The sequence below is a fragment of the Pleurodeles waltl genome, chromosome 7 (genome assembly GCF_031143425.1).
Source record: "Pleurodeles waltl isolate 20211129_DDA chromosome 7, aPleWal1.hap1.20221129, whole genome shotgun sequence".
Lineage (NCBI taxonomy): Eukaryota > Metazoa > Chordata > Amphibia > Caudata > Salamandridae > Pleurodeles > Pleurodeles waltl.
Window position 1 is genome coordinate 454,622,781 of NC_090446.1, and position 14,270 is coordinate 454,637,050.

A 14,270-nucleotide genomic window follows, 5' to 3' on the forward strand; every position below is an offset into this window, starting at 1 on the left:
ATGGTTCATGTACTCACCCCCTTGTGTCTGCTGTGCAGCCTTCAAGCGCCCATCCAGGTACAGATATGCCACCGCCAGAATGCATCGCATAAGGTGGGTCACTGCCTGACGGGCACCCCTTCCTCGTTGGGAGGACTTTCCCAGCTGAGCCTCGCAGGTCTTCCTCGCCCAGGTCAGACAATGGCCACAGCTGGCTATACGTCCACTTTGGGATAGACATTTACAACAGCATAACAGCACACACACACACAGCATGTCAGGAACCCAGGACTATACAGTGTCAAACGTGCACACGTTTACAGCGATCTACCACCATTACACACATCCCTGCCCCCTAATCCACCTACTCACCTGTACCTCTGGTCGACCATACAGCTTGGCGTACAGGGGCAGGACGCCACGAGCTTCTCCAATTCCTCGCTGGTGAAGGCCAGGGCCCTTTCCCCTGCCACATGTGACATATCCATGACCAGAGGCAAGACATTGCAGCACACTCATTTGAGTACCTGCATGCACGTAATACGGGAGTCAAGTGAGGTTGGGGTGATGACTTAGCGCACGCAGCGTGGTGCTCATGATACACTAAGAATCCCCCTTGACAACCATGTTAACCAATGACTGGTTGCACGCGGGTGAACACCGCCTTATGCTATTACGTGAACTGCTAGCGGTATGAGGTCACTTCCACTACAACATTTCTGGATTACAGGGGGCAGACATTTTGGCCTTTACTATGCAGTTATTAAATCCTTGTTAGACTTTTCATCCTTGGTATGGTCTCCCTTAACTTTTTGCCTCTGTACCCCAGGTTGTTGATGTGTGCTGGACTCTGATTTTACTGTTTTTGTTACGTTGGGCACTTTACCACTGCTAACCAGTGCTAAATTGCAAGTGCTCCTTTACAAAATGTGTATGTAATTGGCTTATCCATGATTGGCATATTTGATTCACTGGTAAGTCCCTAGTAAAGTGCACTAGAGGTGCCAGGGCCTGTAAATCAAATTCTACTAGTGGGCCTGCCGCACTGGTGGTGCTGCCCACATAAGTAGCTCTGTAATCATGTCTCAGACCTGCCACTGCAGTGTCTGTGTGTGCAGTTTGAACTGTAAATTCGACTTGGCAAGTAAATCCACTTGCCAGGCCTAAACCTTCCCTTTTCTTACAGATAAGGCACCCCTAAGCCAGGCCCGAGGTAGCCCCAAGGGCAGGGTGCAGTGTATGGTTAGGGTAGGACTTATAGTAATGTGTTTTATATGTCCTGACAGTGAAATATTGCTAAATTCATCTTTTCACTGTTGCAAGGCCTGTCCCTCTCATAGGTTAACATGTGGGCTACCTTTAAATCTGATTAAAGTGTAGATTCCCTTTGGGATTGGATGGACATGTGGAGTTTGGGTCTCTGAGCTTACAATTTAAAATTACATTTTTTAGTAAAGTTGATTTTAAGATTGTGTGTTTGAAAATGCCACTTTTAGAAAGTGTGCATTTTCTTGCTTATACCATTTCTGTGACTCTGCCTGTTTGTGGATTCCCTGTCTGGGTCAGTTTGACAGTTGGGCTGGTTGCACCTCACACTAGACAGTGACACAAAGGGAGCTGGGGTGTAGTCTGCATTTCCTGATGAGCTATCTGTGTTAGGAGGGAGGGGAGGAGTGGTCACTCACACCTGAAAGGGCTGTGCCTGCCCTCACACAATACAGTCTCCAAACCCCTGGTGAGTGTCTGGGGCCTGGCCTGGGCAAGGCAGGATTCACATTCAAACAAGACTTTACTTTGAAGTAGGCCTACTTCAAAGGAGAAATTGGGTATAAGAAGGGCACCCAAAACCACAGACTTTATGGATCAAATCTGTTTATTGGGTTAAACATAGAAGCATATAAAATACAACACATCAGAGCATGACAGATAAACTGCCCCACCCCGGCATAGAAGCAACATAACAGCAATCAGAGGGCCTTCCATTGAGTCCCTGAGCTCCGCCAAAAGGGACCTCACCAATGGCTTTTTGCCTGCTATCCAATGAACAGTTGTCTGACGGGCAAAATCTTTAAGCTGCAGACTCCATACATGGTAAACCAAACATACATATAACTAATAACACACCAACAGTGCTTCCCTTCCAGAGTCCATATCCTTCCTTCGTATCTCCACTCCCCCGCCCCGCCGCTCTCACACAGCCCCGGTACTCACGAAAATCTCTCCCAACAGGAGCCATGCCCAGTGTTCAAGTCAGCCCCAGAACTCTCAAATAAGTTGGACATGTCAGCTCTGCAAATTATGTGGATAGAATCTGAAGGAACGGCCTCCACAGCGTGCCCATCTCACCCACTCGCTGCTGAGAGGCCAGTGTAAGCTTTTCCATAGCAGGATAAACCACAACTTTTGCAACCAGGACACATGTGACAGAACCCTATCTGTGCCCCACAATGCTAGGATCAACTGCAGTGCCGCAGTGAGAGGTAGGGCCATCTGCCTCCCCATTATCGATTGCAGGGGAAGGGTCAGGGGGTTGGGCAAACCCAACAAGATATACGCTGGAAATCTAGGGATCTTAGTATGGAACGCCATATCAATATCATCTATAATGCTCTCCCAGTATCGCTTGGGGCAATGCCAAAGTAAGTGCACGAGCATGCCCGTGCCACCACACCCTCTCCAACAGAGGCTAGACTTATTGAGGTCCCATGTATGTATCCTTGCTGGGGTGTAAAAACCAGTAGGAGGCCACCTTATATGCTGTCTCCGTCCCTGCTACATTATAGGCTGTATGATGTATTCTATAAAATATACTATCCCACTCCTCATCCGGCAGTTCCCTCTCCAGCTCCCGCTCCCATCTCAGCTGCCCCTTGGTCTTAGGCGGACACCCCTCCCCCCGCAAAAGCCGGTAAATCTCTGAAATTACTCGCTTCTCATCCTTTTTCAGCAGCAGCCACTTCTCAAACGGCGTAAAAGGCCTATCTATTAATACTCTGTTAGCCGGCAACAGGGCCCAATGCCGGATCTGATCGTACATCAGCCGATCCGCTTCTGTCAAACCATATGCCTCCCTCATCTGATCAAAGGACAGCACCCCGTGCTCATTAAAAAGGCATCCTACCCTCTTGCACCCCCCCTCGTGCCATTGTCTCAAACCGTCCAGCCAAAGCCTGGGTTCAAAGTCAGGGTTCGCACCTATGGGGGTCATCGGAGAAGGAAACGACATGAGCCCAGACCTACAAGCCACCACATCCCAAATGCGTAATGTTGTGCCAGTGATCGGGGAAGAGTAGAGCCCCCCCACCCTGTGCCGACGCTGTAGCCAGGGCTCTTTCCATATATGGGAGCGCCCCACCGGCTGATCCATGAAGCACCAATGTTTCTCCGTCAGTGGGCGGCTCCACTCCAACAAGAAACGCAACTACGTCGCCTGAAAGTATTACAAAAGGCAGGGAATCGCCAACCCCCCTCCCGATTAGGGCGATATAAAACCCATCGCGGAAGACGCGCCGGCCGGCCCTCCCAAACAAATCTCAAAATCGCCGATTGCAGAGTTGCTATCGTCTGAGGCGGCGGAGTCAAAGGAAGTGCCTGGAACACATAAAGTATGCGCAGCAAAACTGTCATTTTCACCGCCGCCACCCTACCCAGCCAGGACAGTTTGTGTCGCCCCCAAGACTCCAGGTCTCGCTGCACATCACAAACTAACTTTGTGTAATTCAAGCTCGCCGTCTTTGCCGCGGAAGGCGCCAAGTCCACCTCTAGATAGGAAAGCCACGAAGATGCCCAAAGAAAGGGGTATCTAGCTCTCAAGTCCTCCTCATGCTCCGAGCTTACAGACAAGCCAAGAACCTGGGACTTCTGCATATTCACCCGAAATCCAGAAGCCTGGCCAAACTCAGCAATTATCTCCATGAGCGCAGGCAGCGAAGTTGCGGGCTCTGCCAGGGTGAGGATCACGTCATCTGCATACAAGGTAATGAGATGTTGGTCCCCGCCGAACTTCACGCCAGAGACCAAAGGGCTATCCCGCAAACGCTGCGCCAGAGGTTCCATGTAGAGCGCAAACAATAGGGGTGAGAGCGGGCAACCCTGTCGAGTCCCCCGCCCGCGAGGAAACGGCAAAGAAACCCGGACCGCCGCCCTAGGAGAACGATAGATACATCGGATCCAAGATCTAAAACCAGGGCCCAGTCCTAAAACGCTCCAGTACCCAAAAAAGATAGGGCCAATGAACCCTGTCAAACGCCTTCTCCGCATCCATAGAGAGGAAAAGTGCCTCCCTGCGGGATCGATCTGTTTTGTCTAACAGATGGAGAAGCCGATTCGTATTGTCATCGCATTGCCGGTGCGGTATAAAACCCGACTGGTCTGGATCGACAAGACCCGGCATATAAGGTTTAAGGCAATGGGCAAGGATTCCGGTGAATAGTTTAGCGTCTATATTCACGAGCGAGATCGGCCTATATGAGGCGCACTCCTCCGGGTCCTTCCTCGGCTTATGAATAACAACAATGGTAGAGTCCGACATACTAGGCGTCAAGGCCCCTGAAGTCCGAAAGGAGTTGAAGAGCCGCACCAAGAGCGGCGCGAGTTCTACGCAAAAGGTCTTATAGAAAAGTGCAGTGAAACCATCAGGACCAGGGGACTTCCCAACCTTTAGGCGAGTAATCGCTGATATGACCTCTTACGATCTTATCGGTTGGTCCAGGAAAGATGCCTCCGTTTCCCCCAAAGGGGTGATTGCTATGCCCTCCAGAAAAGAATCCAGAGCCTCGCCATCCCGCTCATCGGCCGTGTATAACCCCCGATAAAACTTCGCGAACGCCTCCGCAATCTGATCACTTGTGCACACCTCCCTTCCGGAAGGGGAATGGACCAATTTTATCATCGACGCTGTGCGCTGCGCTCGCAACCGGTGCGCTAAAAGCTTCCCGCACCTATTGCTCCCAATGCAATATTTATGCTTGAGCCTCGCTGCCGCATACTCCTGTCCCAATCTAGCCGTTTCAACTGCTGTCTCACCTTCTCCAGTTCCCGCCAGATTCTAGGTGCACCAGTGGATTTATGGGAACGCTCCAATACAGCCACCCTCTGCTCCAACTCTTCCCTTATCTCCTTGCCTTATTATCTTTAGCAGACAGCGCCATCACCTCGCCCCTCACCACCGCCTTCAGGGCCTCCCACACAGTCTCCAGACTAGTGCTCCCATCATCATTAAAACTGAGATAGTCCGTGATTGCACGCCGGTTCGCCTCCACAGTTGCCCCATTCTGAAGCAAGGAGTCCCTAAAACGCCAGACTGGAGTTCCCACCCGGCCTACATCCATGGTGACCTCTACAGTAATGGGAGGGTGGTCAGTCAAGGCTCGGGGCTCGATCGTGGACTCCCTAACCTGGGGAACAAACTCCTGTGAGGCCAGAAAAAAGTCAAGCCGTGCATACGTCTTGGTCGCCGCTGAGTAAAAGGAATAATCCCGGAGAGTTGGGATGCGCCTTCCTCCATACATCCTCCAAGCCACATTCAGCCAGCCACTGATGCCCAGCCGCCGACAGCGCCCCAGTCTGCCCAAATCGTTGACCCGAGCGAGCAAGCTCGTTATGCATCGCAAAGTTAAAATCTCCTCCCACCAAAATGGCGCCATCTGCCGAATTAAGCATCGGGGAAACAGCCTGCCTCAGAAAAGTCTCCTGCTGGGTATTAGGAGCGTACAGGGAAGCTATTGTAAAGAAGAAGGCCTAAACTCTCATTCTAATAGCCAGAACCCTGCCTTGCACCTCATGTATTTTACCCACCACCTCCCCAGAGAAGGTCCTCGAGAGCAATGTTGCCACCCTGGCGTGCTTTGTAGTAGCAGAAGACCAGAACTGTCTGGGGAACCATCTTGAACGCATGCGGAATGTGTCCTTGTGCAATAAGTTTGTCTCCTGTAACAGATAGATATGGCTCCCAGACTTCTCAAGTCCCGACAGGATCGCCAGCCGCTTGGTCGGACTGTTGAGACCACGGACATTCAAGCTTAGACACTTAATTGCCATGCGTCACAAAAGAAGAATCGCTCAGGAGGAGAGGAGCCCCGCGGAGAGACCAAGACCCAACACAGTGTCTCAGCCCCTCCAAACCACAGGGCCAATCCGCTAAGACACTCATAAACCAGACTCCCAGGAAAGCGCACCAACACACAACCATTGCGCACAACAGGTGCTCACAACAAAAAAGTCCTCTTGCACTCATCTCCGAAGAGGGAAAAGTCTCAACTGGGCTGTAAAACCCCCTCGAGTTCACCGACCAGGCCCAACACCCCACCGCCGAGGCCCCTCTCAAATAGCCCTTAGGCCTGCGATGATGCGACCCGAAACTGACCAGCCGCCCTCAGGCGCCCCTCTCTTAAGCACTGGTCCCAGCTGCCACGTTGCTCACTGCCGTTCCGACAACTGCTCCGACGCGGTAGGCCGCTGCCGCTGCCGCTTCCTCCTTCTCTCCTTTCTCCTCCAGGGCGGACGATCCTCGCCACCCGGACCCAGCTTCGCACCCAGATCCTGGCCATCCCCCACCAGGCCCAAGATCCGGTTCGCCTCCGATATTTACTTCACTTGGTGAAGCTGCGCCTCCCAGCGGAAGATAAGGCGGAACGGGTGACCCCAAGAGTATGACACATCATGTGCTCGCAGATATTCCATAATGGGCCTAAATTCACGCCGCCGCTGCAAAGTCCGTACTGAGAGGTCCTGAACTAATTGGAGCTGGTGCCCTCTAAATTGGATCTGCGGAAGATTAAGTGCCCGTTGCAATATGCTGTCTTTGAGCCCACCCGATGCACTCTATCTAGCGTAATCTCTCGGGACTCCACCAGGCCCAGAACTGAACGGAACAGCTCCACCACAAATTCTCCGATGACCTCCTTCTCAGCCCCAGACGGCACCCCTCTAATGCGGATGTTATGCCTGCGTGACCGGTTCTCCAAGTCCTCCACCACAAGCTGGAGGAGATCCTGTTGCTCCCGCAAGCGGATGCATTCTTGTTGCAGATCTGCCACCTCCTCCCCACGGGAGATCTCACCATGCTCAACCTGGGCCATCCGCTCACCCAGGGAGACGACCTCCACTTGCAGCTCTTTTACCTCTTGAGAGATGTCCCTTCGTAGTTCCTGCAAATCACTCCGGAGCGAGTCGAACAGGGAGGTAAGGAAGCCCTTCGTGACCGGAGCCCCCTCGCCCTCCTCCATCTCGTCCCTTGCCTCCGAGGACATCGCAGCTGACGGCCTCTCAGGTGCCCCACCCAGCACTGGGCAAGCTCCGGTTAGCATGTCTCTGACAGTCCGATCTCGCTTGGTTTTAGCGGCCGCCATCACTCCAGCTCTCCAACTGCGCCGTGCAACCAACTCAGCCGGGGCCTCCACACTTATTCACCCAGAGACCACTCCACCCCAGGCCTACCGCTCTTACCAGCAGCCACTGACCTCTCCACTCTCGGGCAGTTTGTGTCACCTCTCCACGTCTCCACATGCCTCAGCTCCAGTTGGGCCCACCGCGGGCCGTCTGCACCGCCGATCAGTGGCCCCAAGGCCCCAGTGCCATCAAAGGCCGCGTAGCGCCTAAGCCGGGCCGCGCAGCAGCACACCGGCCCACTCGTCCTCCCGTCCAGGGGGCCCAATAAGGCAGCCACAGCAGCTCTCAGGGTTCTGGCGCTCAGCTCCACATCGGGGCCACAGCGCTGCCCCCGCCGCACCGCAGCAGCGTGGCGCCCTCCTGGATCGCCACCGCGTCACCGCTCGCGGCCAACAGGCCGCCAGGCCCAAGGCCCGCCACGCGGCCTGATCCGCCACACGCTGCGCCTGCCTGCTACAGGCGCCGGCACCAGTCACGCGGGACCGCTCCTCTGCCCGTCACCGCCACAGGCATCCCGGACTCCCTCGGGACACCCTGCAGTCCACGGCGCCGGGCACAACAACAGGGCAGCCCAGAACCTCCAAAACTGGGGTCACAAGGCGATGTCAGAGGCCTAGGCGGCGGAGCTCGGACCAACGCGTCCGCTCACGCCGTCATCTAGAGCTTGCCTCCTGTTGTTTGAAGTCTCAGGGACAGCAAAGACTTCTCTCTGCCAGTACCTGGAGTCTCTGGAGAGACTCCTACTCTGCCCTGTGGTGCCCATCCAGATCCTGGGACCCTGAAAGGAGAAGCTGGCAGCCTAAGAGGAAGTAATCCACGCACAGAGTGCCGTGCAGGGAAAAGATCGACGCAAATCCGATCTGCGGCTGAAGAAACGATGCGCCGTCCGCTCGGCGACTTAAAATCAACGCTCGCTGGAAATGCGACCTAAGAATTGACGCATGGAGCAGGAGAAAAGATGCACAGCATCGCTGACGGAGGCTGAGAGATCGCAACCCGTGCTGGTTGTTTTTCGAATCATCGTGCGGCTGGGTTTCTGCCGCAAGTACCGCTTGGCTGACCAGATCCATGCCTTGCTCTCCTGCAGAGAGAAGAAACAACGTGCCCGACCCGACGAAAGGAGAAGTGACGTAAGGTCTCGCTCTTTAGTGAAATCGACGCATCGCAAGCCCTTTTTGCCGCACACTCGCCCATGCAGGGTTATTTTTGACGCACCCAAGGTACATTCTCACGCTAACAGTGTTAGTGTGTGTTTTAAACTACATGGAGACTCTTTTTTTTTGTTTCTTAATTGATATCTTGACTTGTGTATTGTGGATTTTTGTTGTTTTGGTCTTGTTGTGTTTAGATAAATATTTCCTAATTTTCTAAACCTGTGTTGTGTCATTTTGTAGTGTTTTCATTAAGTTACTGTGTGTGTTGGTACAAATACTTTACACCTAGCACTCTGAAGTTAAGCCTTCTGCTCTGCCAAGCTACCAAGGGAGTAAGCAGGGGTTAGCTGAGGGTGATTCTCTTTTACCCTGACTAGAGTGAGGGTCCTTGCTTGGGCAGGGGTTAACCTGACTGCCAACCAAAGACCCCATTTCTAACAATCCTCATATGCTCCATGCAGACCCTATTGTCCCCAGCCCCCATAGGCATTAACAAATATCCATTTACTCACCACAACAGTCCTGATGTATCATTGAGGACATGTTACTCCAGTTTCACACCGACTATGCATATGTGTCGTCAACTTGTATGCCAGCAGTGCTGAATAGGAAACATTGTGGGCAGATGTATGTGTGTTCCTCACATGTGTTCTCAACTCCTCCTAGGTACAGACCCTTGTGGCCAGGGAGGGCCCCATCGGTGTACAGACCACTTGTTGATTTGAGGACCATGGTGGAGCGTCACATCATTATCAATTACAGACTCAACCGTGCTACTATTCATGAACTTTGTGCATTACTAAAGCCAGCACTGAGACCGGCTAATCGGAATCAGCATGCCATCTCAACTGAAGTGTAGGTCCTCTCTGCACTCCATTTCCTGGCCACGGGCTCATTTCAGGTGACTGTGGGCATGGGTGCAGGTTTTTCACAGCCCATGTTTAGCATTATACTGTCCAGATTCCTGAATGCACTTGTACGACACCTTTAGTCTTATGTGAGGTTTCCCCGAAGTGCTAACCTCCCTGCCATCAAGTCAGACTTCTATGCCTGTGCCAACATTCCCCATGTGATAGGTGCCATCGATGGCACCCGCTTAGCCCTCATCCCCCCAAGAGTCAGTGAACAGGTGTACAGAAACAGGAAGAACTTTCACTCCATGAACATTCAATTGGTGTGTACTGCACACCAGTACATCTCACATGTGAATGCCATGTTCCCTGGATCAGTCCATGATTCCTTTGTGCTGAGGAACAGTAGTGTGCCACACAAGATGGAACAACTACAAGGGGACAGAGGATGGAATGTAGGTAAGTGTGTCTGACACTTTTTTGCACATAGCAGGCAGCCAGACTGTCTGTCACTGAGGGTTGCCAGTGACAGTCCTGTTTTGCCCACTTTTGCAGGTGATTCTGGCTACCCCAACATAGTTTGGCTCCTGACACCAGTGAGAAATACTAGGACAGATGCAGAGAGGAATTACAATGAGGCCCATGGACATACTAGGAGGGTGATAGAGCACACAATAGGTCTCCTGAAGTCTAGATTCCATTGCCTCCATATTTCTGGGGGATCCCTGGCATATGAGCCTGAAAAGGTGTGTAGAATAGTGGTGCACAACGTGGCTGGGAGGAAATCTATCCCCCTCTTGGAGGAGGTGGGTGCTGTATATCCAGACCCGCTTCCTCAGGGAGGGGATGAGAGTGACGGTGATGATGAGGAGGGGGAAGATGCACATTCTATGAACCAACTGATACAACTTTACTTCCAGTAAATATGTGGGACTATTCGATGATGTTGCTGTCCGTGCAGCATACTGTCAGTGTGCCTTCTCCTCTATGGGGGTGTTGGGTCTATAGACATTGTCACTGTGACCAAGTTTGCCTGGGACATGTAACATTATGGACAACTTGTTTGACAATTCTGTTGGCACAACCACATCTTATGCGTGGGGTGAAATTCTTGCAACTCAGATAAGAATAAATGATTTCAAAGACTATTGCATCCACACTTCCATTTGTTTCAACATAATGACAGGGGACATTGACATTGGTGAACAGGTGTTTTATTTGGTGCAGGGATGACATTGTGCAGTTTACAGTGATGGTAGTGGGCGACTGGTGGATGTCCATATTGGCTACATCTTCACAGCGTTTGTTGGCAGTGGTGGTATGTCCATCTATCATTTACAGATTTTGGGGTTGTTATTACACGGTGTGGATGGTGGTTCAGTGGCACATTTGGAGGACAGTTCTTGTCAGAGTCACTTGTTTGAGGGGGCCTTGGTGTTGGCAGGTGTTCCTGTGCCATATCTGGGCCTGAGGTACTGTTTGGGTGCATGGTGTTGGCCTGTACGGGTTGAGATGCAGGTCTCCTGTGTGTCCTGAGATGGTGGCACAAGTCCAGTTGCTGCTGATGATGTTGTTGGCCGGTCTGTATCTTCGCCTGTTGTAGGGGCTTCCTGGTTTGTGGGGGTCTCAGGCTGGGTTGGGACTAGGTGCAGCAGCGCACCTGCTATGGTGGCCATGGTGGCATTGTGCAGTTTCCACTGCTCCATGGCCTCTTGGTGGTGTGCTACCTGCATCCTTTGACTCTGCTCCAGGGTGAAAACAATCTGGGCCAATCTGTCCTGGGTATGGTGGTATGCTCCCAGGACCTCAGATATCACGTCCTGGGCTGCAGCATCCATCCTGTGGCCTCCCCCCTGGGCCACTGATGCCCTCCCACTGGGCCTAGCTCCCCGTGCCTGTGTCCCCTGCACAGGTCTGGTGGTACCACTTGTACTGGGGCCATCGTCTTCCTGCCTGTTGGTAGGGGGTGACTGTGGCCTCTGTCCATGTGTTCCACCAGTCTGTGGCCTGGATACACAGGTGTGGAGACGGTTGCCCTGGACTGATATTGTTGGCTGGGTGGTAGGGGTGTCAGTGGTGTCCTAAGTGGGGCTGCTGGATGGTGACAGTCAAGGACTGTGTGAAGGGCCAGGGTGTTCCTCACTGTCCAGGGTTCCCTCTCCAGTGTCCTGGGTGGTGCCTCTGTCTCCATGTGGGGCACTGCCACTCCTTGTCCTGTCCGTCAGGGTGGCATGGCTGGTGGTGCCTGTTAGGGGAATGTACATGTCTGTTACAGTTGCATGATCGGATGGGGTGCACAGGGCTGGGCTGTTTTGTGCAGGTTCTACACTTTGGGGCCAAGCAGGGTGCCTTAGGATGTGGATGTGCATTGTGGGTGGTGTAGTGACTTTGTGATTCCTTGCAGGGGTGGGTGGCTGTGCACAGGGGAGGGATGTGGTCCTGTTAGTGGGTTTGTGTGCATACAGGATGACTGGATGTTGTGATTGTGGCCTAGGTGGGGCAATGGTCTTGGTGGCTGTTGGAGGGGTGGGGTGCTGCATGCATTACAGATGTGATAGATATGGGGTAATTGTAGACGACTTACCCGAGTCTATTCCTCTAGTGAGTCCAGTGAGGCCCTCAAGGTGCAGGATGGCCAATTCCTTCTCCTCCCAATCAGTGCAGTCGGGTGGTGTTGATGGAGGTTCTCCCCGAGTCTTCTGGACTGAAATATTATGCCGGGATGCCATGGGCCTCACCTTCCTGCGCAGGTCGTTCCATCTCTTGGGGAAGTCGTCCCTCGTGCGTGGATGGTGTCCCACTGCATTGACCTTGTTCACTTTTGTCTGCCATAACTCCATCTTCCTGGCGATGGGTGTGTGCTGGACCTGTGCCCCGAATAATTGTGGCTCAACCTTCAGTATCTCATCCACCATGGTCCTAAGTTCCCTTTCTATGAAGCGTGGGTATTTTGGGGGTGCCATGGTGTGTGTTGTGAGTGGTGTGTTGTGTTGTGTGGATTTAGGTGAGGGTGCTGTTGTGTGGTTGGGTGTATGTATTGTGTATTGTGGCGTTCAGTGTCTGCTTCTGGAGTTCTCTATATCAGTTGTCCGAATGTCATTGCAAAGGATTGTGGGGTGTGTCTGTGAGTGTTTTATAGTGTTGTGGATGTGTGTCAGGTGTGTGGGTTTCAGACTTGCCAATGTGTGCAGTTCTTACTGTTGGGTCCCAATGCTGGACGTGGCGGTCTGTACTGCCAATGGTCGTTCCACTTCCACTGACCGTTGCAGTGATTTGTGCATCATAATTTGGAGGGCAGGGGGGTTGTGTACTCAGCGGTGGCAGGTCGGAGGTCCTGCATTTCCGCCGACAAGGTTCTGGCGTTGACTGGTGGCTGGGACTTTCTTGTCGGATTCAGATTTTTGCATCTTTATATGGCGGGTTTCGGTTCACCGCCAATGGCAGTCTTCTGTTCACCGTAGCCACGGCGGCCGACGGTGTTTACCGCTGGGTTCATAATGAGGGCCAAAATAAAGCTTACAAGAGAGTAAAAATATATTTTCTTTTATTTATAATCTTATTTATACTTATGTATATATATATATATATATATATATATATGGAAAATGTCACTTACCCAGTGTACATCTGTTCGTGGCATGAGACACTGCAGATTCACATGTTGTGCATTATCCTGCCATCTAGTGTTGGGCTTGGAGTGTTACAAGTTGTTTTTCTTCGAAGAAGTCTTTTCGAGTCACGGGACTGAGTGACTCCTCCCTTTCGGCTCCATTGCGCATGGGCGTCGACTCCATCTTAGAATGTTTTCCCCACAAAGGGTGAGGTAGGAGTTGTGAGTATACTAGAGATGCCAATGCAATGGAGTAGTAATGTATGTACCTAATGTCTATTAAAATAATATTTATTTATTGACATATTTACAATTTTTATGCAACTAAAAATGGCTACAGGCTACTGGGGAGGTGGGAGGATGCATGTGAATCTGCAGCGTTTCATGCCACGAACAGATGTACACTGGGTAAGTGACATTTTCCGTTCGGTGGCATGTGTAGCTGCAGATACACATGCTGTGCATAGATTACAAAGCAGTAATCTCCCCAAAAAGTGGTGGTTTAGCCTGTAGGAGTTGAAGTTGTTTGAAATAATGTTCTTAATACAGCCTGTCCTACTGTGGCTTGTTGTGTTGCTAACATGTCTACACAGTAATGCTTAGTAAATGTATGAGGCGTAGACCAGGTGGCTGCCTTACAAATTTCTGTCATTGGTATATTCCCAAGAAAAGCCATTGTGGCGCCTTTCTTTCTAGTGGAATGTGCTCTTGGTGTAATGGGTAATTCTCTTTTTGCTTTAAGGAAGCAAGTTTGAATGCATTTAACTATCCATCTGGCAATGCCTTGTTTTGATATAGGGTTTTCTTGCATGAGGTTTTTGGAAAGCTATAAACAGTTGTTTTGTTTTACAACATTGTTTCGTTCTGTCAATGTAATACATTAGTGCTCACTTTATGTCTAATGTATGCAAGGCCCTTTCAGCCACTGAGTCTGGTTGTGGAAAGAAGACTGGGAGATATGACCTTTGGTAAGAAATTTGGATTTGTACGGAGAACCACTTTATGTTTATGTATCTGTATAAAGGGTTCTTGAATAGTAAATGCTTGTATTTCACTCACTCTTCTAAGTGATGTGATAGCTATTAGAAAGGCTACTCACCAAGTCAGATATTGGATTTGACAAGAATGCATGGGTTCGAATGGTGGGCCCATGAGTCGTGTTGATACAATATTAAGGTTCCACGAAGGTACTGGTGGCGTCCTTGGGGGTATGATTCTTTTTAGTCCTTCCATAAAAGCTTTAATGCTTTAATGACTGGGAATATAAAAAATGATGTTGTATGTGTA